The sequence below is a fragment of the Dreissena polymorpha genome, chromosome 15, assembly GCF_020536995.1.
Source record: "Dreissena polymorpha isolate Duluth1 chromosome 15, UMN_Dpol_1.0, whole genome shotgun sequence".
In the NCBI taxonomy this organism is placed as follows: domain Eukaryota; kingdom Metazoa; phylum Mollusca; class Bivalvia; order Myida; family Dreissenidae; genus Dreissena; species Dreissena polymorpha.
This window is the reverse complement of record NC_068369.1, coordinates 563,944-587,555: the sequence shown is the minus strand read 5'-3', so window position 1 is coordinate 587,555 and position 23,612 is coordinate 563,944. Positions and strand designations below refer to the sequence as shown.

General features: G+C 34.3%; 1 protein-coding gene and 1 long non-coding RNA gene across 2 annotated transcripts in view; both read left to right on the top strand.

The window, feature by feature from the left end:
* LOC127860766 (cAMP-specific 3',5'-cyclic phosphodiesterase 4C-like) overlaps positions 1 to 23,612 on the top strand; it is a 505,962-nt gene that overhangs the window by 349,812 nt on the left and 132,538 nt on the right. The gene's annotated exons all lie outside the window — the stretch shown is intronic.
* LOC127860843 (uncharacterized) lies at positions 15,460 to 21,069 on the top strand. Its single transcript, XR_008039942.1, has 2 exons — positions 15,460 to 15,654; positions 20,679 to 21,069. It is a non-coding gene; the product is annotated as an uncharacterized LOC127860843 (long non-coding RNA).

Below are 23,612 nucleotides of genomic sequence, written 5' to 3'. Positions count from 1 at the left end.
CTTACCTTCCTAGCTGCTTACTTTTAAAGAAATCCGTAAGAATGTGGTCAAAAATCAAACAAAATTCACCACTCTCTCTGTCAAACTCTACTTACACAGGATTTAAATTAAGATAAACATGAACAACATTTTATTGAAATATTTGATCATTTCTCTTCGGTTATTCAAAATTACAGCATCCCACATGAACACACAACATTTTTATCAACATTTAAATTCGAGTGGGGTTGGAAAAACGGCTCAAGACATCGGCAGTGGCTACTTATTATGTGGGATGCTGTAATTTGGAATAACAAAGTCATTCTCACTGAGGCTCTCAAAGAACACACGCAAATCTGCTCAATTCAATAGTAAAATATAAAGAAAAGGGAAATACTTACACTCCGCTTTTACCTGACATGTATACACTTCTGCAGCCGATGGATGAACCGCAGACGATGCGTTAGTCGATTACACGGTGTGCTTTTGTATAGGGCGGATAATTTAGATTCTAGCATTTGTATATAACATAGTTTCAGATAGATACCCAAGGTATTTCCTTTAACTTGAATGTTGGTTTTTATTTCAGATCCTTATCCTATTCATAAGCTTTAAATTTCCATAAGCAAATTTAATAAAAACATCTTCTAACAATCCTGCATAATTTTTTGGAATGCCAGAACAATTTTATGTAAAATATTTAAATGAGAAAAATAGGTGAAAATACTCGTGAGAACCAAGATAATTTATAGCAAAAAAAAAGAAGATATAATTTGACATACCAGATGAATAATCAATGTTTGCATTGGAACTTTCCTATAATTTATAATTATAGCTTTTGTATTGATGTGACAAAGTCCGAAACATTTTATTTATCACTTCACCTCTTATCATTGATTAAATTGCAAAATCTTAACATGAAGTTAATAAGAGCACAAAAGGTATCAGGATAAGAACACTGAAAGCTTATAAAGACTTCTACAGTGTATGCACGAAAAGAAATTTACATTAAGCTACAAAGAGGGAATTTTGCTTGTTACAAAATATTTGTTTGAATTAAGATTCAATCCAGTTGTTCATCAATATTATTTTCCACTAATAAAGAGACCACAACATCAATATTACGTACATTCTTCTTTTGAAAAATTTGGTTTGAATAAGTTGTAGACAAACATCTAAAGATGGAAATGCTTGCCATCCTGCAGACCAGTGTGTGAAAGCTTTTGCAAATTTTTATTTTATAATGTATATAGCATTATGGTGCTTATCCAATAATGCGTTTTTTAAATATATTAGTACACATTTTTTTCACATACGAAAACAATTTTTATAAGAGAATATATTAAATAATAACAGTAATTTACAATTGCTTTTGACCATGAAGTACTTTTATTGGCCCAACTGGGAATAATAAGCGCAAAAAAATAGAGAATTGGGAATTATATTTGTGTTGTGAAATCTTAAAAATGGAAAATGTCGTTATTTTTAATAATGCTTGGGACATAAAATGACTGAGTTTGAGATTTTTAAAGAATTTTCTTGAACAAAGTTTGATCATGATCTTTATAATTGAGCATTTCTATCGAAGCGTTCGATAAACGTTTTCTAACAGTAGAAAAATGTTTTGAATGCTGTCTGAAAATTAAAATCCCCATTTGTTATAAAATTACCCATCCAAAAGGCCACCTTTCTGTCAAAGTATAAAATTATATGTATATTTTTTTATTTTTAACCCTCATCCCCATAAACAGAACATCGATATAATCTAGGAAAATGCTTGATTAATAGATTGTTTTTATCGGAAAATCAAAGCTGTAAAAAGATATTTCCTGCTTAAATTACAACTTTTGTTTCCATGGCAACCAGATTTGAACTTGTCATCTTGCTTTATCCTCGGTACCATATTTTCATAACAACCGCAAATTGAACTGTTTATGTGAAGAAAGTGCTACTGATTTAGTGACTTAATTGGAAGAGTTCCAGGTTACTGGTTTGTAAGAAATATTGGCAAAATTATGATCAAATTGCAAATGTGTTATTATTTTGTAGTGTGGATAACAACAAAATTGATGTTAACTAGCCTTATAACTTGGTGATTGAGATAATATTTATTCTAAAAACAGCCTTGGAATTCTGATGCCCACCATTGGATTCTTTTTCTTTCATCACCACATGTACTTTGGCATAAGCAGTTATTTACAAAATACAATGGTTTGGCAACTTCTTGTTTGTGAAGAGAATCATCTGACAGATTTTTTTCTGAAAGCAGGTTCTTTGATATTTGTGTGTTATTGTCAAATAATGCTAGTTAGTATGTTGTATTCATTGTATTTTAATGTTGTTCTAATGTCTCTGATTGTTTTATTACTTACACAGTATTGTGTGGAGTAAGACATCAATTTGGTATTAATTGGGGGTTTTTTAACGATGCATTATATGCTGCTATAATACATGTTGTTTGTATAAAGTTTGATATATAATTAAATAAAACAGGCACCTGCCTAAACAATCACATAATTTTATTTTATTTTACTTCATGACTGGATAGATAATTGGATATTAAACTACATAACTTGATAGATAATGGGATATTTAACTACATAACTTGATAGATAATGGGATATTTTGCTACATAACTTGATAGATAATTGGATATTTAACTACATAACTTGATAGATAATGGGATATTTTACTACATAACTTGATAGATAACTGGATATTTTATTACATGACTGGATAGATAACTTGATATTTTACTACATGACTGGATAGATAACTGGATATTTTATTACATGACTGGATAGATAACTGGATATTTTATTACATGACTGGATAGATAACTGGATATTTTACTTCATGACTGGATAGATAACTGGATATTTTTCTACATGACTGGTAAGATAACTGGATATTTTACTACATGACTGGATAGATAACTGGATATTTTACAACATAAATTGATAGATAATTGGATATTTTACAACATAACTTGATGGATAACTGGATATTTCAGTACATAACTTGATGGATAACTGGATATTTTACTACATCATCATACTGGATGTTTAATTATATATTAACAACGTTATTTCAAAGTCGTCGGGATCGTTAAAAAACGTCAGATAAACATAAGACAGAAGACTTCTTTGATTCTGTAAAAATAAAACGTTGTGGAATTCGCTGGCTGGTACTGGGCCCTTCTCCAGATTGCCCGACATTTGGTTGGGAAAATAGTTATGTGGTTGACTTGTTTGTATCAGACATTTTGTAATGATTTTTAGCTCACCTGATTGCTCATGTGAGCTTTTGTGACCGGTCTTTGTCCGTCGTATGTCCGTATGTCCATCCATCCGTTAACATTTGCTCGTAAACACTCTAGAGGCCACATTTCTTGTCCCATCTTCATGAAACTTGGTCAGAAGCTTTTTCCCAATAAAATCTCAGCTGAGTTTGAAACTGGGTTATGCAAGGTCAAAAACTAGGTCATAAAAAAGAAAAACCTTGTAAACACTGTAGAAGTCACATTTCATGCCCAATCTTCATGTAACTTAGTCAAAATGTTTGTCTTAATGATATCTTGGTTGAATTTAAATGTGGTTCCGATCCGTTGAAAAACATGGCCGCCAGTGGGCGGGGCAGTTTTCCTTATTTGGCTATAGAGAAACCTTGTAAACACTCTAGAAGACAAATTTTTTTGCCCAATCATCATGCAAGTTGGTCAAAACATTGGTTTAATTGATGTCTCGGACGAGTTTGAAATCGGTGAAAAAACATGGCTGCCAGTGGGCGGGGCATTTTTCTCTGTATGTATATAGTGGCAGTTTTTCCTATTTGGCTATTGAGAAACCTTGTAAACACTATAGAAGACACAATTTTTGGCCAATCATCATGAAAATTGGTCAAAACATTGGTTTTATTGATATCTCGGACGAGTTTGAAAATGGTCTGGATCAGTGAAAAAACATGGCCGCCAGTGGGCGGGGCATTTTTCTCTATATGTATATAGTGAAAACATGTGAACACAGTAGAAGTCACATTTTTGACCAAATTTTCATGAAATTTGCTCAGAACATTTGTTTCCTTGATATGAGAGTTGAGTTCAAAAATGGTTCCGGTCAATTGAATAACATGGCTGCTGGGAGTGGGGCAGTTTTCTCATTATGCCCCCCCCCCCCCCCCCTTTTCGAAGAAGAGGGGGTATATAATGTTTTGCTCATGTCGGTCCGTCCGTCCACCAGATGGTTCCCGGATGATAACTCAAGAACGCTTATGCCAAGGATCATGAAACTTAATAGGTACATTGATCATGACTCGCAGATGACCCCCTATTGATTTTCAAGTCAATAGGTCAAAGGTCAAGGTCACAATGACCCGAAATAGTAAAATGGTTTCGGGATGATAACTCAAGAATGCTTATGCGATCATGAAACTTCATAGATACATTGATCATGACTCGCAGATGACACCTATTGATTTTCAGGTCACTAGGTCAAAGGTCAAGGTCACGCTGACCCAAAGAAGTAAAATGGTTTCTGGATGATAACTCAAGAACGCTTATGCCTAGGATCATGAAACTTGATAGATACATTGATTATGACTAGAAGATGACCCCTATTGATTTTAAGGTCACAAGGTCAAGGTCACAATGACTCGAAATAGTAAAATGGTTTCCGGATGATAACTCAAGAACGCTTAGGCCTAGGATCATGAAACTTCATAGGTACATTGATCATGACTCGTAGATGACCCCCTATTGATTTTCAGGTCACTAGGTCAAAGGTCAAGGTCACGGTGATCCAAAATAGTAAAATGGATTCCAGATGATAACTCAAGAACGCTTATGCCTAGGATCATGAAACTTCATAGGTACATTGATCATGACTAGAAGATGACCCCTATTGATTTTAAGGTCACTAGGTCAAGGTCAAGGTCACGATGACCTGAAATAGTAAAATGGTTTCTGGATGATAACTCAAGAACGCTTATGCCTAGGATCATGAAACTTCATAGGTACAATGATCATGACTTGCAGATGACCCCTATTGATTATCAGGTCACTAGGTCAAAGGTCAATGTCACAGTGCCAAAAAACGTATTCACATAATGGCTGTCAAGGTCACCGTGACTCAACTTAGAAAAATGGTTTCTGGATGATAGCTCAAGAATGCTTACGCCTAGGATCATGAAACTTCATAGGTACATTCATCATGACTCGCAGATGAAATAATGATGAAACTTGACCAGGATGTTTATCTGGACAATATCTAGGTCAAGTTTGACATTTGGTAAAGATTAAATGAACCGACTCCTCTCAGGTGAGCGAACTAGGGCCATCTTGGCCCTCTTGTTGTTAGAAAGGTAGAGTTTATATATGATGCATTTCATTTGACCACATTTACTCAGACCTAACGTGACACATTTGTTTTTTACTAAAGAATACAAAACTACATAAATAGTAATTATCGGCTTTTGACAACATTATAAAATTAACACGCTACGCGCAGACCAAGGTGTAATTATCGGCTTTTGACGCGCCTCGCGCAGACGACAAAAAGTGTGAAATTACGCTCGGTGTTTTGCAGTTTTGTCTTCGGATTAAAGATTGATAATTATTATAAAGCAAATAATAGTGTTGGGACCGACAGAATCACTTCAAATTAACGATTTCTTCATTTTTAACAAAGTTCGGATTAACAAGGACATTTTACATAAAACAAAGAGGAACCAAAATCGGGACCCGAAAAATACTTTGAAATAACGGTGACTTTAATCGGATTATCGGTGTTCAAAATGACGGTTTTGAAGTGACAGTAGATGTGTGCATGAACAGAGTTTAAAAATACAGTTAAAATGATACATACTCTTAAACAAAATAAAACACAGAAAAGGTCATGGAAAAGTGCTTATTATACTTGAAGTGTAGCACACATATAACATTTAAATATTTAGAATATGTAGTAAATAGTTTTGTTTAAAAAAAACACATCAAAATGATGCCCAATCCCAGTTTGCAATATCTTAGCTGTATTTTTGTTAAACAATTTAAATGTAGAGATGAATATTTTGAAATATTTTGTCTTCCTTAACCTGATGTTAAAATTACTTAGCACATCATTGTATTTTTTTCTAACAATGATTAGCGTTGTGTCAATCTTTTTTGTCTTCAATTTCGGGTTTTATGTATGGGTAACAAACAACTGCAAAGGTTGCTGTTATTTATAAGATATTCAGCCTTCCTAATGATCAGCAGGTGTTGGTATCGATCGCCAATCTGAGAATGTTCTCAAGATTTAGAAATTAGGAAATGGTTTTACCCGGGAAGAAGACTTTTCAGCAAGAATATATAAGCCTGAGGTGCTTGATGCAATTAAGCTAAAAGAAAAAGGTTTCAAATAATTAACCTAATGCAGTTGCATACTGTCATGTGTAACTATTGTGTATTTGTACAATGATGGATTAATCAATGCAAAAGGAATCCATTATTCAGTACTGAGTACACACCAGTCAATAATTGCATGGCGTTTAATTACATTTGCCTTAATTTCAGTCCATATTGACATTCAGCAGTGCACCACTATTGCCTTTTTATTGCATCTAAAATCCACTCCAAAAATGGTAATTTTCATCTTTATTGGTCATAAGTTACCAGAGTCATAATATTACTGAGATTGAAATTGCCTCATTGTATAATGTACATTTTTTTCTTGCATATTGATCTATTTAATTTTTGATATGGTTCAAATGGTTTAGTGTGAATTTTCCTTACATCTGTGTTAAGATCAAAATAATGTTAAAGTTTCAGATGGGAAATTCCAGTGTTGATGCAAAACAACAATGCAACAACAGGGAGGTATATAATTTAGGAAGGATGGGTTCTGTAAAAAAAATGTGGGTTTTATAATGTTTTGTTTGCTATGGAGACTGGCGGATGCACTGGCGCCAAATAACCAGGTCAAATTCTTGTGTACCCTGAATTGATGTGCTATTTTCTATCCAAATGCAAGATCATTTTTCTGGTAACAAAGAACAAAATAATTAAGAACTAATAATTAAAGTAACTGTGTTGTAAATTGCAGTAACTGATTAAATTGTCAGTCATGTCATTTTTCATCTATATGCAAATACCACAATTTTTTATTCATTTTTTGTCAACTGATTGCTAAAAAACAAGAATTGGCAGTAATTATGTACTTGAAGTACCAAAAGTGTATGCTTCTTTTTTTGTTCATATTTCTTTTGAAAAATGAATATGAGCGGTGCTCTGTGAAAAGGGGGTTTAATGCATGTGCTTAAAGTGTACATGTTGTCCCAGAATAGCTAATGTGCAGTCCACACAGGCAAAACAGGGACATTACACTTTCCGCTTTTATTGTAATTTTCAAAGAAAGACCTTGATGAAAATCCAGTTTAGATGTAAAGTATTGTCCCTGTTTAACCTGTGCAGACTGCACTGTAAGACTAAGGCTTATCTGGGACATCAATTAACACACATGCATTAAACCCCCTTTTCACAGAACGCGACTCATCACTTTTCTCAGACAACCATAGTGGCATGCACTGTAATCTAGTTGGAAAATGTTGGGCTTCTGAAGCCATGATTCACAAATGGACAAGAAATCGTTATTTATTGAAGGCTGTTGAGGATAATGATGGTTGCCAAGAATAAATTCTAGAAAACTGGGTCGGAAATTGACTGTTTTTACTTGGAACTTCATGCAAGTCTAGGAACCATTGTGTAAATATTGCAAAATCTCAATGAATGCATGCATCATGTGCTTTCTTTTTGTCTTTTCTTCAATTGTTTCATTTGAAAGATAGACACAAATCTTCTGGAGTAAAAGCCTCAAAAACCTCATACTTAATCAAGAACCTCTCACTTTTTCAATTTCTCAATCTCACACTTTGTCAAGAATATCACACTTGATCAAGAACCTCACACTTTGTCAAGAATATCACACTATGTCAAAAGAATATAACAATAATTTCACACTTGATCAAGAACCTCACACTTTGTCAATAGTCTCACACTTGATATCACACTTTGTCAAGAATATCACACTTGATCAAGAACCTCACACTTTGTCAAGAATACAACACTTGATCAAGAACCTCACACTTTGTCAAGAATCTCACACTTTTTCAAGAATCTCACACTTTGTCAAGAATATCACACTTTGTCAAGAATATCACACTTGGTCAAGAACCTCGCACTTGGCCAACAAGCTCACACTCTGCATTAATAATAAAATGATCTTGTGTAAAAAAAACAACACTAAACCTACAAGAATTGCAATTCAAATTAAACAGCAATACAAAAGAATATAAATTCAATTGTGAATTGAATAGAATATAAATTTAATTGTAAATTTACAATTGTTTTAAATTCACCAATGCAACATAACTGCAATTTTTAAGGAACATTAAATTAAAAAGATTTAAGCTTTCAGCTTGTTCATGGCACACGTAAGTTTCATATAAATGGCTTACATTGTAAGTTTATGTAGTACAGAATTATAGTAACGTATATACCAAGACATAAAGAATGAATTACAATGATAAACAAAGACCTTGACAGTTGACACTGTGGCAATCTCATTTTTTAAGAGTAATTTTTATCTCAGGCTGGAAGTATTTTTACCTTTTCAAAATGTACTTTTATTTACATTGGTGTCCCATTTAGACAAGAAACATTAATTAACATCTTATCTTTGAATGAATGCACTAACAGTTGTTTTGTCTATAATCCATTTGATTAAATTCCAATCTGAATAGAAATGCTTCAATGCAGATTTAAAAATCATATCAGTTTTATCAAAAATATGAGATTGTCAAATCGAAATGTTACATAAACTTAAACTACTCGGCTATCGGTGCTGACATGGGAGATAATGTATTTTATACTTTATATTATCAATCATTGTAATGTAACAAAATATGACAATAACAACAAAACTTTTCAAAGTATACTATCGTTTGTAACGCTTTATAATTTTCCCTGGTTAAAATTGTTAAAAGATGCATAATAATGGAAATTCTACAGAATGTCTTTTGCACACACAAAAAAGTATTGCAAAAAAACTAACTTCAACGAAAATTTGCAAATCTGAAACAATTTCAATTTTGTCAATTCATCAAAATGTGAATAGGTCCCTTTAACCCTAATCCCCCATAAGAAGCAAAGTGAAAATGGCTTTTTCAACCAGCATAAAACCAGAACAGCCTGCGAGTAACTCACAGTACAGCATTCAAGTAACTCGCAGTCAGTTCATGTTTAATGCTGTTTGCTGCTCATCAGTAACTGAGGGTTGAAAATGAAGCCTTTAAAACTTGAATTTAGTAAGAAAGGTATTGAAGTAAATGTAACTTTCTAAGGGACTACAAATGCATCAAAATATTATCTAAGTGCTTAAAGTGTTAAAAGCTCATAGGATCTGTAGACAGCTAACAGGTTGTATAAGTTGTGGAAGCCAGAAATGATGATCAATTAAGAATGTATGTTGGCTTTTAGTGGATCCTAATCAATCAGCATTTTAATTGTGTATAGATATCACTTTGTCAAACAGGAAAGATGAAAGCAGGACTGGGAGTTACTTAGTATTGTTTTACTTCTTCAATGGAACTGAACATGTAACAGATGGGTGGGTAACATGAGGAAGTAGTGATGTTTATGATGGCTGATTTCTGCCAGAGATTTATTGTTTGGGGAAAAGTGTTGAAGTCAAGGTTTTCAGTTAATATTTACATAAAAAAACCTATCCAGAAATTCATGCTGGAAAATATAAACAATGTGATGGATAAGTTCCTTAGTTGGCAACAAATGGGTATGTGTTCTAAAGCTGTCCGAAAGTCTAGAAATGTTCATAATTTATTGAAATCTTTTGAAAAAATGAAGTAACAGTCATATACATATAGAAATCTGTCTAGGCTTGTTTCTGTTGCTATTATATATGTTTATTGAAGATTTCTTTTCCTCTTGTGAGTAAATTGCTAAACTCAGTGTTTTGAAAAGATATTTTAAATATGTGGCAGGTCATTTGTAAATATGTAGAGATTATATGGTTTGAAAAATAGATGTATTTTTTGCATGGCATAATGAAAAATATGCTCTAAATAGTAATGTGCAAGTATATTTTATAGAAAGTATAATATTCATTTTTAGCTCGGCTGTTTTCGGAAAGTATTGTCATAGCCAGCTCGTCGTCTGCAGTTCCGCCGTCCACGTTGTGCTAAAACCTTTAATCATTTGCTCAAAAATCAAAGTGCTTCCACCTACAACTTTGAAACTTCATATGAAGCTGCACCTTGACGACTTCTACAAGACACACCCATTTTTGGGTCACTAGGTCAAAGGTCAAGGTCACTGTGACCTCTAATATAATACAAGTTTTCATTTATTCAAAACTGCACCCAAAGCCGAGCGTTGGCACCCGCTATGTGATGCTCTTGTTATTTCTAAATATAAATGTGATCGTTACACATCATGAATGTATCTTTCAATCATCCAATTTATGCATAATACTGCAGTGAAGATGTTATCTTTTGACACAGTTATAAATTATGTCGTCTTGAAATAAATTCTATGAAATTTCACAACTTAACAATTTTAAATTATTGCAAGTAAAGTTAACAAATGTTTATCTCTTTAGTTTGGTAAATATTTAGGATTTACCATAATTCATGATCTAGAAACTGACAGGCTTGTTACACGGACCATTAACGAATCTTTGCATAAAAGGACTGCATTTGCATATAAACATGTTTTAACCATGTTAAGCCATGGCCAAACATGATTCAGAGTTCTATGCTCATATTGGTTCAAACCAAAAATAACTTTGCCTATGGTATTTTGTATTTGGTATGTCAACTTTGTTTCTGATCAACTGAATATCTTAAACTGAACACAATCATGGCATGATCAAGCTAAATTGAGACTAATATTATTAAAGAATGAATCAGACTGTCATGTTTATAGAATATCACATCAAAATATAACATAAATTGATTGTGGCATGCCATCCAATGAGATTGATTTAATAATGACTCTTGATTCAATGATATGCAAACTGTATTATTTACGGCTAACATTATGACTGCAGAATGCTACAGCTATTGCACAGTCCAACGAGCAAGAGCACCAGTACATTTCTGCCGTTCAATGATATATGTGATCTAGTTGCTTGTAACTGTTTGTTCCATTTGTTCGTGGCCTGCAGTCTTCTTCCATAAAAACAAACTGTATAATAATTAACCCACCGGTGTACAATACAATATCCAATAGTTTTGTTGTAAGTCGAAGGGTATAACAAGGCAACTAGTGTGGTAATTTCTTATTTTATGGTTAGTGCAATGCCAAACAGTTTGACTTGATGCCAGTGACTGTGTTGTCAGAGGTAGTATTTTGGAACTGCTACCAATGGTTTGCTTGTTAACTGGAATCTATTCAGAATTATAATAATACACTGTGGGTTGGATGTGTAGGTTGAGGAATTAAGCACCCTTTTAATAGATTTTTGCAATACAGTGGCAGAGAAAAAAAAGAGCAGCAAAATTCTGGATTGTGCCAAAGGTTTACTTGGTAAGTTGCTTTTTTCTCATGTATGATACTCATGGTAAACATACCATTTTATGCTTAATTTACCATAACTTTCTTGCAAAGTTTTAAGTTTTATTGAAGTTTTTTTGTCAGCTGGCATTTTGTTAAATACTGACCAAAGGCACAAAGTTCACAATCAATTTTGTTTTGCTTCCGCAAAACCATGCCTAAAGCCATATTATGGCATAATGTCTTCCAAGTGACAAAATGTATTGCATGATAGATCAGTAATATGACAAGGGATATATAAGCAGAATATCATATTCCTATTGATTGCATAATTGGATAAAACGGTTGTGATTACATCTGCCTGCTTTGATGAAAGCTTATTGAGGACTTGAATGTTAATTGCAGTTCTGAAGGATTGAAATATTAATTTTGCATTTCAGTAGTTTGTTAACAATATCAAGTGACAACAGGTTTTTTATGGTAGTTTTTCACAGATTTTGGCATGTATTGATGTTTATCATCAAATGATTGAAATTGATTAACCCATTCATGCCAAGCTTCCTGAAAAAAGGACATTGCAAACAGCGTAGACCCAGATGAGACGCCGCATAATGCGGCGTCTCATCTGGGTCTGCGCTGTTTGCTTAAAGGACTTTCTGTAAGAAATATTCTAAATATAGAAAAAATATACCAGACATCCCTAATTTCAGAAATAAATTGATCCAATTTAGAAGGATGGGAGAGTCCACTGGGCATTAATGGGTTAATATTAACATTGGAACAAATGGTAAAGGGTTAAAAGCTCATAGGATCTGTTACTAACAGCTAAGAAGGATGTATCATAAGTTGTGGAAGCTCTAAATCATGATCAATTAAGAATGTATGCTGGCTTTTAGAGGATCCTCATCAATCAGGATTATAATATTGTATGGATATCAAAATGGTCAAGCAGGAAATGTGAAGGCCCACTGGGAGATATTTATTATTGTTTTACTTCTTTTATAATGGACATGAACATGTAACAGATGGATGGGTAACACCAGGAAGGAACTGTGAATTGTTTATGATGGCTGATTTCTGCCATATATTTATTGTTAGGGGAAAGTTTTGAAGTCTGAGGTTTTCAGTTAATAATCACATAAGAAACTTGTAGAGAAATTCATGCCGGAAAATATAAACAATGTGATGGATAAGTTCCTTAGTTGGCAACAAATGGGACTATGTGTTCTAAAGCTGTCAGAAAGTCTAGAAATGTTCGTAATTTATTGAAACCTTTTGAAAAAAAATGAAGTAATAGTCATATAAACTTTTTAGAAATCTGTCTGGATTGTTTCTGTTGCTATTATTGATATTTATTGAAGCTTTCTTTTCCTCTTGTAAGTAAATTGCTTAACTCATTGTTTTGAAAAGATATTTTAAATATGTGGCAGATCATTTGTAATGATGTAGAGATTATATGGTTTGAAAAACAGATGTATTGTTTGCATGGCATGAAGCAAAATATGCACTTCAAATAATAATGTGCCAGCATATTTTATAGAAAGTAGAATATTCATTTTTATTTCTAAATATAAATATAATCGTTACACATCTTGATTGTTACTCTTTCATACATCCAAAATGCTTAATACTGCAGTGAAGATGTTATCTTTTGACACAGTTATAAATCATGTAGTATTGAAATAAATTCTATAAAATTTCACAGCAAACAACTTTACAATCTTTAATTATTGCAAGTAAAGTTTAAACAATTAAATATTTATCTACTTAGTTTTGTAAATATATAGGTTTTACCATAATAAATGATCTATAAACTGACAGGCTTTTTTAAAAACACACACCATTAACAAATCTTTGCCAATATGGGCAATGAAGGACTGCATTTGCATTTAGACATGTTTTAACCATGTTAAGCCATGGCCAAACATGATTCAGGGTTCCACGTTCATATTGGTTCAAACTAAAAATTACTTTGCAAAATTACCAAAACAGAAGATTTGGTTGTTGTATTTGGTACATTAACTTTGTTTCTGATCTACTGAATATCGTAAACTGAACACATGCATTCAAGCTAAATGAGACTTATAATATTATTTAAAGAATGATTCAGTGTCTTGTTTATAGGGTATCACATCAAAATATGACATAAATGGATTGTGGCTGATGACATCCAATGAGATGGATTTAATAATGAGTCTAGATTCAACCATATGCAAACTGTATTATTTATGGTTAACATTATGACTGGTTGCTACAGCTATGACACAGTCCAAGGAGCAACAGTACATTTCTGCCGTTCAATGATATCTGTGATCTAGTTGCTTGTAACTGTTTGTTCCATTTGTTCTTGGCCTGCAGTCTTCTTCCATAAAACAAACTGTATAATAATTAACCCACCGGTGTACAATACAATATCCAATAGTTTTGTTGTAAGTTGAAGGGTATAACAAGGCAACTAGTGTGTTAATTACTTATTTTATGGTTAGTGCAATGCCAAACAGATTGACTTGGTGCCAGTGACTGTGTTGTCAGAGGTAGTATTTATGAACTGCTACCAATGGTTTGCTTGTTAACTGGAATCTATTCAGAATTATAACAATACACTGTGGGTTGGATGTGTAGGTTGAGGAATTAAGCACCTTTTAAAATAGATTTTTGCAATACAGTGGCAGAGAAAAAAAGAGCAGCAAAATTCTGGATTGTACCAAAGGTTTACTTGGTAAGTTGCTTTTTTTTCATGTATGATACTCATGGTAAACAGACCACTTTCACGCTTTAACCATAACTTCCTTGCAAACATTTAAGTTTCAAGTTTTTTTTGTCAGCTGGCATTTTGTTAAATACTGACAAAATACACAAAGTTCACAATCAATTTTGTTTTGCTTCCCCCAAACCATGCCTAAAACCATTATAATTATAATGACCACAATGTCTTCAGTGACAAAATGTATTTCATGATAATTATATCAGTAATATGACAAGGTATAAAGCAGAATGTCCTATGCCTATTGATTGCATGATTTATTAAAACGGTTATGATTACATCTGCTTTGATAAAAGCTAATTGAGGACTTGAATGTTATTTTGCAGTTCTGCAGGACTGAAATATTAATTTTGCATTTCAGTAGTTTGTTAACAACATCAAGTGACAGGTTTTTAAAGGGACCTTTTTAAAGATTTTGGCATGTATTGAAGTTTGTCATTGAATGATTTCAATTGATTAATGTTAACATTGGAACTAAATTGCTCCATTCAAAAATAAAAGAATAAATTTAAAGAAACAAAAAAGTAATCCTCAACTGGGCTCAAACCACTGACCCTTGGAGATAAAACCAAGCACTTAAATCCCTCGGCCATCTGTGCTCATGTGAGTGTGGCGTATTTATACTTTATATAAGCAATCCTCGTTATATGTCACAAAATATAATGATAACAACAGAAATCTCCTAATTATTCAATGGTGTCGCTGTTTCCTTGTAAACATAATAACTGCAATTAACATTGCAATTTAGAATCATATTTTTCCATTTTGTCAATTTACTGAAACCTAAAAATTTCACTCAATGGCTTAACCTGAAAGAATTCCATGCTGATTAAGATGTCTTTTTTAACATTGGGTTTTATTGGATTGCAATTAGAAATTATGTATTATCTTTAGGAATACCAATGTATTGTCTTCTTTGTATGGATTGTATGAAGATTCTGTACACATGTATTGATACTATTGACTTTTAAAATGTTCATGAACTTTTCATGAACATGTTTTCGATCCATTAACTCATTAATTTCTTTGAGGGATAGACATTTCATCTATTGAAAATGAAAATTTTAATAAAAGACACAATATGAGTCTCGCTCTGTGAAAAAAGGCTTTCATGCATCAGCATGACGTGTCATGGAATGACACTTTTCGCTTCTATGTTTTTAACCAGGTTTTCCGAAGGAAAAAACTGGTTATTAAATTGGCGAATGCTGGCGGGCGGGCGGAACAATCTTGTCCGGGCCATAACTATGTCGTTCATTGTCATATTTTAAAATCATTTGGCACATTTGTTCACCATCATTGGACGGTGTGTCGCGCGAAATAATTACGTCGATATCTCCAAGGTCAAGGTCACACTTTGAGTTCAAAGGTCAAAATTGGCAATAAATGAGCTTGTCTGGGCCATAACTATGTCATTCATTGTGAGATTTTACAATTATTTGGCACAGTTGTTCACCATCATGGGACGGTGTGTCGCACGAAAGAATCACGTCAATATCTCCAATGTCAAGGTCACCACAACTTAAAATAGATTTATTTTGAAACAAACTTACAAAGGGGGTTAATTTTGTTTGTTCATTTCAAAAGTTCAGTTTGAGTTGTCTCCCTTAATCAGATTTTTTTTTCACAATGAAAACCTGGTTTTGTGACAATTTTGTCCCTTGTTTTTGTTTAAAGGAAGTCTCTTATTAGCCCAAATCCAAAAGTGTCTTCCCTGATTAGCCTGTGTGGACTGCACTGGCTTATCTAGGAAAGCACTTTATGCACATGAATATCATCCTGTTTTTGCAGAGCCTGACTCACATAGAATGATCAATTTTAAAACTAAATTTCTGAAGAATATATGTTTTGGAGAGTTAGAACTGGAAACATTTGTTTTGAGGAACCCCACTTAATCTAACAAAAGCGTTCCTAATCACAGTTATTAGGGGGGAAAAATCTCCATCTTTAACAATTATTTCCAAAAAGTAGATGTCTTAGATGTATTGCAGAGATCTTGATTCTGGCATTCTATTATCTTTCTGCCACTTCCAGGATCAGGCGGTTTGGTTTTGTCTGTATTTTCTTCAGTTAAGGATATCCTCTCTCCACCCAAAAAATGGCAATTTTGTAGACAGGCTTACACTGCTTATTTATCCATGAAGATTTGTCAACATGAAACAGAATTTATTTTCTTTATTTGGCCTTTCCCTGGGCATTGTTTTGGAGAGAGCTGTGTTTAGCAGCGAATGTTTATAACAGGTGTACTTGAGAAGTTTGCTATTGTGCAACTAGGAATGTGTGATGGCATAAGCAATGTGTTTCAGAATGTCAAAATACAAATTCAAAGATTCTGGATTATATAAATGTAATTTGAAAACCATGTTTTCCCTAATTAATGTACCTCCTAGCTGCCAATTATATTTGCACAAAATACTTTTGGCCAGCAATTTAACCCATTTATGCAGAGTGGACTCTCCCATCCTTCTAAATTGGATCAATTTATTTCCAAAATTAGGGATGTATAGTATATTTATTTCTTTATTATGCCCCCCTTCGAAGAAGAGGGGGTATATTGCTTTGCTCATGTCGGTCGGTTGGTCTGTCTGTCCGTCCACCAGATGGTTTCCGGATGATAACTCAAGAACGCTTAGGCCTAGGATCATAAAACTTTGTAGGAATATTGATCATGACTCGCAGATGACCCCTATTGATTTTGAGGTCACTAGGTCAAGGTCACAGTTACTGGAAATAGGAAAATGGTTTCCGGGTGATAACTCTAGAACGCTTACGCCTGGGATCATGAAATTTCATAGGGACATTGGTCATGACCGGCAGATGACCCTATTGATATTCAGGTCACTAGGTCAAAGGTCAAGGTCGCAGTGACCTTAAGCAGTAAAATGGTTGACTGGAAATAGGAAAATGATTTCCAGATGATAACTTAAGAACTCTTACGCCTGGGATCATGAAACTTCATAGGGACATTGGTCATGTGTGGAAGATGACCCCTATTGATTTTGAGGTCACTAGGTCAAAGGTCAAGGTCACAGGTCAAGGTCACAGTGACTGGAAATAGGAAAATGGTTTCCGCATGATAACTCAAGAACGCTAAGGCCTGGGATCACGAAACTTCATAGGGACATTGCTCATGACCGGCAGATGTCCCCTTTTGATTTTCAGGTCAAATGTCAAGGTCACAGTGACTAAAAACATTAAAATGGTTGACCTGAAATAGGAAAATGGTTTCCAGATGATAACTCAAGAACGCTTACGCCTGGGATCATGAAACTTCATAGGGACATTGGTCATGACCGGCAGATGACCCCTACTGATTTTGAGGTCACTAGGTTAAAGGTCAAGGTCACAGTGACTGGAAATAGGAAAATGGTTTTCGGATAATCTCAAGAACGCTAAGGCCTGGGATCACAAAACTTCATAGGGACATTGGTAAAAAATTTCAGGTCACTAGGTCAAAGGTCAAGGTCACAGTGACCTGAAGCAGTAAAATAGTTGACTGGAAATAGGAAAAAGATTTTGTATGATAACTCAAGAACGCTTACCCCTGGGATCATGAAACTTTACAGGTACATTGGTCATGACCGGCAGATGACCCCTATTGATTTTCAGGTCACAAGGTCAAAGGTCAAGGTCACAGTTACCTGAAGCAGTAAAATGGTTTCTGGTTGATAACTCAAGAAAGCTTAGGCCTGGGATCATGAAACTTCATAGGGACATTGGTCATTACCACCACCACCACCACCACCACCACCACCACCACCACCACCACCACCACCACCACCACCACCACCACCACCACCACCAAAAAACGTATAAAACGTATATGGGGGGCATGCATGTTTTGCAAACAGCCCTTGTTTAGAATATATCTTACAGAAATTCCTTTAAGCAAACAGCGCAGACCCAGATGAGACGCCTCATCATGCGGCGTCTCGTCTAGGTCTGCGCTGTTTGCCAAGGCCTTTTTTCTAGACGCTAGGCATAAATGGGTTAATTGACCCACAGGTAAATTAATCTCTGTTAAAGGGACCTTTTCACATGTATTGAAGTTTATCATTAATGAATGATTATGATGGAAAAACAACACATTAATGTAGTTAATGAAGGGAAAAGCAGCTTAAATCTCTTGAAAAGTAGTAAGGCTTAGACAGAGAAATGTCAGCTGTGTTTTACATGCAATAAACAAGTTGACTCTGACTATTATGTAATGAAGCAACTACCTTGTTAACAGTTTCTAATGAAACACATAGGAAGAAAAATATGCTTTATAACTCTCAGGTATGAATGTGTACTTTATATTTTGACATTCGCTGATCAGTAAAACACGCTAATCAGTTTTGAATTACATATGTAAGATGGTACAACTTGGCGTAGATATGCAAGGATTGCTCACAAATATCAGTTTAAGTTTAGTTTTTGTATACCAATAAACAGAGTCAAGGGGTATCCACGCCCCCTTGATCACTATAAGAAAACATCATAATTTGAATTTAAAGCTTATAATCTTACATAAATATGTTCGCAAAATTTATTGGTATCCATGCATTTACATTGAGTGTTTCAGAAAGTTCTGACATTAATTAGGCATAATAATTAAAACTGGAAGTTTGAAAAATATTTTTTAATTGGGGGGGGGGGGGAATTTTACTGATAAAGAATCAGATTTCTTTATTAAGTGTGCCTTTTAAGTCACATATAATATTTTTATATAACGTTTGATTTTGCTTCGCAGTCTGTTTTGTATATGACATTTATAAACTTTTCTTAGTATAAAGTCTAGTTTGAATAACCGTGAAGCAAATCTGAATTGAAGATTATTATCATAAATGCCAGACGTCCCGATCTCGGTGGGACAGTCCCGCTTTTGGGCCCTTTGTCCTGGCGTCCCGATGTGAGACTATTTGTCCCGACATTCGTTAAAAACAATGTTAGGTAAATAAGTTCCCAATAAAATTCGCTTTTCAAGCTCTTTCTGGCTAAAACTTACCATCGCTAACCCCTTTATTGCCCCCAATTTACAACCCACTTTTACTACTTGAGTACACCAGTGTTGTTTTTGACACCTTATCAGCGATTTATTGGCAACTTATTGATTTAATCAGCATTCACACCATGGTGTTTTTATGTCCCCCACTATAGAAGTGGGGGACATATTGTTTTTGCCCTGTCTGTCTGTTTACTTTAACTTTAACATTTTGCAATAACTTTTGCTATATTGAAGATAGCATCTTCATATTTGGCATGCATGTGTATCTCATGAAGCTGCACATTTTGAGTGGTGAAAGGTCAAGGTCAAGGTCATCCTTCAAGGTCAGAGGTCAAATATATGTGGCCAAAATTGCTCATTTTATGAATACTTTTGCAATATTGAAGATAGCAACTTGATATTTGGCATGCATGTGCATCTCATGGAGCTGCTCATTTTGAGTGGTGAAAGGTCAAGGTCAAGGTCATCCTTCAAGGTCAGAGGTCAAATATATGTGGCCCAAATCGCTTATTTTATTAATACTTTTGCAATATTGAAGATAGCAACTTGATATTTGGCATGCATGTGTATCTCATGGAGCTGCACATTTTGAGTGGTGAAAGGTCAAGGTCATCCTTCACAAGGTCAAGGTCATCCTACAATGTCAAACATCATATAGGGGGACATTGTGTTTCACAAACACATCTTGTTATGATAGGAGTCGCTAATTGCTATCCAAAGATGTATAGTACAGAAATAAACGCCGCCTGCGTTTATATTTCATGGCGCAATCAAGTACAACAATAATATTATCCTGTGTATTATACAACCCAAAGTTATAAAACCTGTCAAAACACCGATTTTGTACATCAAACAAATTGAATGCTGTCCAATACACATTGATGTTTCTCACAAATTACCTTTCCTTTAGTTTGTACATATTGCATCAATCTAAATTTAGAGTTAATTTACGATTGGTTGAATAAGAATAGTGCTCGATGCGCTCACATCGTGTCACACGATTTACATAGGTTTAAGGGGATATCCCTGCACCAATTGGATGTCAAATCGAGGCAAACGGGGACACCTTACATTTCAGTTCATGGAGTGTGTTTACTTCTGGAAAATGGAGAACGTATGCGTTCTCAAAATTCTGAACACACATTTATCATCAATATTGGGCAGAAATTAAGAGTTTTTAACCAGGTTTTCCGAAGGAAAAAACTGGTTATTAGATTGGCGAATGCGGGCGGGCTGGCTGGCTGGCTGGCGGGCTGGCGGAATAAGCTTGTCCGGGCCATAACTATGTCGTTCATTGTCAGATTTTAAAATCATTTGGCACATTTGTTCACCATCATTGGACAGTGTGTCGCGCGAAATAATTACGTCGATATCTCCAAGGTCAAGGTCACACTTTGAGTTCAAAGGTCAAAAATGGCCATAAATGAGCTTGTCCGAGCCATAACTATGTCGTTCATCGTCAGATTTTAAAATCATTTGGCACATTTGTTCACCATTATTGGACGGTGTGTCGCGCGAAATAATTACGTCGATATCTCCAAGGTCAAGGTCACACTTTGAGTTCAAAGGTCAAAAATGGCCATAAATGAGCTTGTCCTGGCCATAACTATGTCATTCATTGTGAGATTTTAAAATCATTTGGCACATTTGTTCACCATCATGGGACGGTGTGTCCCACGAAAGAATCACGTCAATATCTCCAATGTCAAGGTCGCCACGACTAAAAATAGATTAAAAAAAAAAAAAAAAACTTACAAAGGGGGTTAATTTTTTTTGGTCATTTCAAAAGTTCAGTTTGAGTTTTCTCCCTTTATCAGATTTTTTTTTCACAATGAAAACCTGGTTTTGTGACAATTTTGTCCCTTGTTGTAAGTAATATACTGATTACTGACTAAAGAAAAGGTGAAATGAATGATCGTTTTAGGTGTCCCGCTTTTTGGTCAAATGTCCCGACAATTTTTAAGGAAAGTACCGATTTGGACCTGAAAAATTCTGGCATGTATGTTATTACATAAGAGAAAATTGAATACAACTGTGCTTTAGAAAAAATAGTGTGTCACATTAAACTTGTTGAGTTGGAATATGAGATGCTGAAAAGGATATTAAATTTGTGTGTGCTTTTATAGGAATTTATGGCTTGTACAACATGGGAAATCAAATGATTTGAAGTGAACATCTCTAAGAGAAGATGATAATGTTTTCACAGAAGGTTTAATATTTTTATTGACAACGTTTATTATTATGGCTACTTATTATAGTGCAATTTCCTTTTATGTTGCTTTTTCATGTCCATATAATAAAAGATCATGACTATTTTTTAGTGCATGCACAAATCTCAAAGTATAGGGTGAAAGTATTTGATTGTTTCACAGAAGGTTTTTATTGATAACATTTATTATTATCGTTATTTATTATAGAGCAATATCCTTTTATCTGGCCGTTTCATGTCCATATAAAAGATCATGACTTTTTTTAGTGCATGCACTGCCGGGCCACTGTGACTCACAGAGTTTAGGATGAAAATATTATATCTAGATCTGAAAGCACATTTGAAATTTTTTTGTCTGCAAAATGAACTCATTGCCTGTCATTGCCAATGCGATGAAATCTCAGCTCTGCCGATAGAAAAATTGTCTATTGATTGACTGATTCAGGCGATGGAAAAAAATCTGAAAAGACAGTTAAATAATAAACCAACTAATAATAAACTTGCGCATTTCAATTCACCACAGGAATGTGTATACAATAACTGTACCTATGTTACAGATCCTTACTGTTCTCAACAACTGTAGCCTTGTAGAAACGCGTAAGCAGAAACGCCTTGTTTTTAATTTTGAGAAAAGTTTTCACAGTGATAGTAAAGCCCTCTGTTTTTTTTTAAACAAAAAGTGGAGATTTATTAGAGTTCTTTGCTTGATGTTTAAATCTGTACAAATAAATTACATGAAATACACAAGAAATGTTATTGTGACTCGAGTTTTTTAAATTTATGTGAACAATCAAACCTTGCTATACTTTTTGGATTACAAATTAAACAATATGCTTTTCAAATATTTTTTTTGTTACTAATTTATAACACATGGATATAACACATTATGCACTAAGGTAGGTAAATCATGTGTTTTGAAATGGAACAACTATGCCATTATGCATATACGGTCAAAACTGACCTAGAAGTCAACTGCAGACAACGGTCAGTTTGGATTGCCCCGACAAAAAGTGCTCTATATTACACTTGAGAATAACCCTCTACTGTCCATTATGATAAACGGCCAATCGTGATTAAGAGTGAAAGTCATTTTAACAAATCAGTTGTTTCAAGTTGTGATTAGAAAAAACATGAACGAAACAGGTGCAAGTAACAAGAACAACCTGTATCAGTAGCAATTATCGGCTGCAGTCATAACGACAAAGCATGAGCAACTGGCAAAGTCAATAGATCTTTATCGCTGATAAGGTGTTTAACCCATTTATGCCTAGTGAACCCTCCCATCCTTCTAAATTGGATCAATTTATGTCCGAAATTTCTTAGGGATTTCTAGTATATTTTTTTCTATATTTAGAATATTTCTTACAGAAATTCCCTTAAGCAAACAGCGTAGACCCAGATGAGACGCCGCATCGTTCGGCGTCTCATCAGGGTCTACGCTGTTTGCCAAGGCCTTATTTCTAGACGCTAGGCATAAATGGGTGAAGGAAAATCGGACATTGAATTGCAACTTTTATAAAAAAAACTAAATACATTTTTACAAGATGTTGGCTTCTTTTTTGTTGAATGAGAACAATACAGTAATATACTGTACTTATGACAGAGAATCCACCTTGTATACTTGTTCCGAAGTGATGTCAATGACATGTGACAACCTTTATTAGTCCCCTACCTGTGAAACCGGAGAGGCACTTATGGTTTGCGCTCTGTGTGTCAGTCAGTCTGTCACACTTTTCTGGATCCTGCGATTACTTCAAAAGTTCTTCATATTTTTTCATGAAATTTGAAACGTGGACAGATGGCAATATGAAGATTATGCACGTCATTTCATTTTGTTCCTACGTCAAAAATTCTGGTTGCTATGGCAACAAATAGACTAGAAATATTGCTGAAAATGGTGGATACTGCGACTTTAAAAGTTTTTCATATTTTTTCATGAAATTTGAAACATGGGCAGATGGCAATAGGGAGATAATGCAGGTCATTTCATTTTGTTCGTACATCAATAATTATGGTTGCTATGGCAACAAATAGACTAGAAATATTGCTGAAAATGGTGGATCCTGATATAACTTTAAAAGTTCTTCATATTTTTTCATGAAACTTGAAACATGAATAGATGGTAATATGG